The following is a 5,067-nucleotide window of genomic DNA, read 5'->3' as shown; positions in this document are numbered from 1 at the left end:
TCTTTCTTTCTTTCTTTCTTTCTTTCTTTCTTTCTTTCTTTCTTTCTTTCTTTCTTTTGAGACTGTGTTTCTCTGTGTAATCCTGGTTGTCCTGGAACTCGCTCTGTAGACCAGGTTGGCCTCAAACTCAAGAAATCCACCTGCCTCTGCTTCCTGAGAGCTAGATCGCCACTGCTGGCCTTATTCTCTTTTTCTTTTTTCTCTTTTTAAAGATTTTTTTGGACCTGGTTGAGGAGGAGGTGCCATCATGGATGTTGACATTCACCCCAACAAGGACCAAAATTTTGGTGCAAGGGGCTCAAGAGCCAGGACATCTACCTGCGTCAGCTGGTCAAGCTGTACGGGGTTTGTCCAGACAGACCACCTCCACCTTCAGTCTGGTTGTCCTGAAGAGGTTATTTATGAGCCGCACTAACTGGCCACCTCCATCCCTGTCCCGGATGATGGGAAGGATGAAGCTTCCTGGCCCCTGTGGTTGTGGGGACCTTGGGGACCGTCACAGAAGTTGTGCAGATGCTGGAAGTGCCCAAGCTGAAGTTGTGTGCCTTGTGGGTGAGCAGCAGGCTGAAGTTGCATCCTCAAGACTGGGGGAGTAAGATCCTCACCTTTGACCAGCTGGCCCTGGAGTCTCCCAAGGGCTGAGGCACTGTGCTCCTGTCTGGTCCTTGAAAGGGCCAAGAGGTGTACCGACATTTTGGCAAGGTCCCAGGAACCCCACACAGCCACACCAAACCCTGTGTCTGTTCCAAGGGCTGGAAGTTAGAGCCTCTCAGAGGCCCAAGGGCTAGCTGAGGCTACAAAAACTAATCCTGGATTTTTTTTTTTTTTTTGGTTTGGGATGCCTGGCTGAATCTTATTGTTAATAAAAAAAAGCCTTTGGATGTTGAAACACTGTAGCTGTCTTCAGACACACAGAAGAGGGCATTGGATCCCAAGTACAGATGGTCATGAGCCACCATGTGGTTGGTGGGAATTGAACTCAGGACCTCTGGAAGAACAGTCAGTGCTCTTAACTGCTGAGCCATCTCTTCAGCCCTTTCTTTTTCTTAATAAATGTATATTCATCCTGTCTTAAATATAACGAAAAGAAGATGGCGGTGGTGGCGCACGCCTTTAATCTCAGCACTGGAGAGGCAGAGGCTGGCGGGTGCCTGTCAGGTCAGTGTGGTCTAGAGTGAGTTCCAGGACAGCCAGGGCTACAAAGAGAGATCCTGTCTCAAAAAAACAGAAAAGAAAGAGAGAAAGGGAGGAGAAACTAATATCTGTAGGTCAGGCTGGTGTTGAATCTTTGACAGGCAGCCCTCCTACGGGAGCCTCCTTCATTCTGGGATTACATTCTTGAACCAGGCTATCCAACAAAGTATAGCTTTTCTTCTTTCTCTTTCTTTCTTTCTTTCTTTCTTTCTTTCTTCCTTCCTTCCTTCCTTCCTTCCTTCCTTCCTTTCTTTTGTTTAGGTTTATTTGTTTTATCTTATGCCTGTATTATGCCTGCATGTATGTGTGTGCACTGTGTGTGTGACCAGTGCCCTCAGAGACCAGCAAGGGTATTGGAGCCCCTGTAGTCTCAGATGGCTGTGAGCTGCCATGTGGGTGCTGAGAACTGAACCCAGTCTTCTGGAAGAGCAGCCAGTGTTCTTAACCACTGAACATCTCTCTCCAGCCCCTTTTTAGTTTTTGAGACAGGACTTCACCATATTGTTCAAGCTGCCCTCAAATTCATAATCCTTCTGTCTCCACTTAGGTGGAGCTGAGCTGATGGGTCTGGTCCATTCTGGTTTTGACTTCTGCAGGGTTTGCCCTGCAAACCAGACCAGAAGGATCTGCTTGCTCTCCACCACTGGTATCTGGCATCTGGAAGGGTGGGTCTGTGGAGTAGATGGGGACTGTGGCCTGGGGGACAGGCCTGGCAGGCTGTGGAAGAGAGGGATGCCTACTGGGTACAGTGGGCACTTTATAAGTTCTTTGTGTCATCTGCTCCCTCCTACCCCCTGTTCCTTCTCCGAATGTTCCAGGTCAGGTTGGGTCTATACACCAATCCCTTCACTCACTCTTTCTTTGTATTTCTGGGATGGAAGCCAGGGCATACTAAACAAGCCTCTACCGTCAACTGCATACCCCCACCCCCACCCCAACTCTCTGTCTCTTTTCTTATTTTGAGACAGGATCTCACCACACAGCCCTGTCTGGTCTGGAACTCCCTCCATATGCAGACCAGGCTGGCCACGAACTCACAGAGAGACACCCCCACCAGCTGATTGCCGAGATTAAAAAAATTACACTACTTGGCCCAGCCCTGTGCTGAGTTTTCATTTTGACACAAGCTTTTATTCAGTTGCCTAGGCTGGTCTAACCTTACTCTGTAGCCCAGGCAGGCCTTGCTGCCATCCTCCTGTCTCAGCATCTTGAGTGGCAGACTGCATGGCAGACTGCTTCATTAGGTACTGTTAGAGCACATGCCAGGCTCTGCTGTAGGCCTTAGGATACATGAACAATGGGCAGGGAAGAGTCCTTGAAAAGCCAGTGTTGCCAAGGATGTACTGGTCAGGGTTACCTGTTCCCTAAGTGGTGCTGGCCAGAGGGGGAACTGGACTTCAGCTGAGGATCAGACAGGAGATGATTCCGTGTGTGTGTGTGTGTGTGTGTGTGTGTGTGTGTGTGTACGTGGGTATGTGTACGTGAGTGTGGGTACCCATGGAGATGGGGGGGGATCAGATGTCCTGGAGTGGGGAATTACAGGTGGCTGTGAGCCACAGGGCACGGCTGCTGGGAATTGAACCTGGTTCCTCTTCAAGAGCAGTCAGGGCTCTCAGTGCAGAGCCAGCTCTCCAGCCCCTCCTACTTCTCTGCTGTCTTCTCTCTAGCTGGAGTGGGGGCCTGGGCTGGGGGAAGGCTGCACAGAGGAAGCCGGAGGAGTCATGAAGAGAGGAGGCTTGGTGAGGACGGAAGGCTCCATGGCTGCATGCCCTGAGGTCCCTGGAAGCAAGCCTAGGACATGGGATTGAGGGCAGGGGTCCAGGTCAGTATCAATAGTACCTCCCCATGGAGGACGCTGGGCGGATGGCCTTCATCCCAGGAAATGGTCACCATGGTGACAAACAGCCCCTTCTGGGAATGGAAACACCCCCACAGCCCTACCACTGCCACAGATGTCATCTGGCCAGCCCACAGTGGAAGTAAGCCAGCTGTGCACCACTGGAGGCCTGTCAAGATACCAGATCTTTCCAGAACGCTCTGCAGCCCGGGGAGAGGCAACATGGTGAGGGTGTTTGGAACTTAGCCCTCAGAGCTGGAGTTCAGAGTCTCAGCTCTGCCTGTCAACTTGTGGGATATCAGGCAGGTATGTAAGACCTGTGCACTTACATCTCCTCTAATGGGGACAGAGATGACTCTGACGGCTTCCAGACGGAATCTGTCATCCATGTGATCAGTGCATGGGAAACAGTCAGACATATGGGGTGCACAGCAGGACATGCCACCCACCCCCATGCTGCAGCCTGGAGCTACATTGTCATGCGCTGCAGGATTTATCCTTGGCTCTTGAGGGAGAGGCAGGACAGAGGGTTGTCCCTGTGTAAAAAGAGGGAGAAGCCAGATGTGGTGACACAGCCTAGAATCCCGGCACTCAGGAGAAGAGGAGGAAGATAGTTCTGGGCTAGCCTCAGCTATTGACAATAATCTAAGGACCAACAGGTGTGCCTCACAAGTAGAGAGCTTGGCCAGCATGGGAAAGTCCCTGGGTCCCATTCCCAGGACTGAAAGAAAAGAAAGAAAACAAAACTCTGGGGGTGCAGCTCAGTGGTAGAACCCTTGCCCCGCATGCATAAAGTCCTGGATTCCGTCCCACACAGCATAAACCTGTCATGGTGGCTCAAGTTTGTAATCCCAGCATGCAAGAGGTAGGAGGACCAGAGTTCAAAGTCATTCCCAGCTCCACAAAGAGCTTGAACCCAGCCTCGGATACAAGGAGCTCAATCCTGACACACACCCCCGCATCCCGCCACACAAAAAGGAAGGTTTCCGTGGGTGGGTGTTCCCACCCCAGCAGGAGCCCCCAGACCCTGGTGACATGGGTTTCCTCTGTCCACCTCTGTGCTTCACTGATGGAGTCAGTATTTCTTTCTGTCTACTTTCATACTCTGAAAAGGCATTCTTCCCTCGGGAAAGCCCCAGATCCTGGCCCGCATGCAGCTCCACCCAGATCCCTGGCCTGCATGTGGCCGAGTTCCTGCCTCTGTGGATCGTGGGATTCTGAGCTGCTGGCTCAGGAGCAGGAGCTGGGGGAGAGAGGGGACTTCTCAGAGACCCCCCAGCACAGCCTGGGATCCAGTGGTGCAGGGGTGGGCGGTGGGTCCCATCACTGATGAGAACTCCTAATACCCCTTGGCCTAGCTGCTAATCACTTCCAGATTGGTCGGGTCAGGGCCAGGGCTGCAGCCGCCCGGCTCCATAAACAGCCCGGCATTCCAGATGGCGCCTGGCTCCAGCCTGGCGAGCAGGTTCACGGGATGGGGGTGGGGGGCTGGGGGGTGGGTAGCAGGTGGAGGACCCTCCCCACCAGCCAGACTCAGAGCCCCAGCCCTGGGTCAGAAAGGCACCTTGGGAGAGTAAAGCTGTTGGTCAAAGGAGGGAAACTGAGGCCAGAAGAAGCAGAGGAGGGGACAGAGAGGCAAGCATGCGTCAGTACTGGGAACCCAACACACAGTAGATCTGCACACTGACAGGGACAGAGAGGAGAGCGGTCCAGGCCCATCCTCCTTCCCAGTGAAGTAAACGGCTCTCCTCTGGGCCTCGATTTCCTCTTAGGTCAGCTGGGAAGGCTGAAGTTCCACAAAGCATTCAAGCGATGGTGGGTACAGCTGCCAATCTCATGCCTCTCCTCATCCTTCAACCTGAAAGCCCCTAGGCCCCCTCTTCCAGGAAGTGCCCTGACTGTTCCCACACCTCTCCCTTTGTGCCAGCCACCATCCAGTGAGGAGGAGGAGGAAGAGGAGGAAGAGGAGGAGGAGGAGGAGGAGGAGAGGAAGAAGAAGAAGAAGAAGAAGAAGAAGAAGAAGAAGAAGAAGAAGA

At 52.8% G+C, this 5,067-nt stretch overlaps 1 pseudogene; it reads left to right on the top strand.

Annotated features, from left to right (window-relative positions):
* The first annotated feature begins 247 nt into the window (after window positions 1-247).
* LOC114623102 lies at window positions 248-807 on the top strand (annotated as a pseudogene).
* Window positions 808-5,067: the final 4,260 nt, after the last annotated feature.

The sequence above is a fragment of the Grammomys surdaster genome, unplaced genomic scaffold (assembly GCF_004785775.1).
Source record: "Grammomys surdaster isolate TR1022 unplaced genomic scaffold, NIH_TR_1.0 193, whole genome shotgun sequence".
NCBI classification, from domain to species: Eukaryota; Metazoa; Chordata; class Mammalia; order Rodentia; family Muridae; genus Grammomys; species Grammomys surdaster.
Note: the sequence above shows the minus strand (reverse complement) of the source record. Positions and strands in the feature narration are given on the sequence as shown.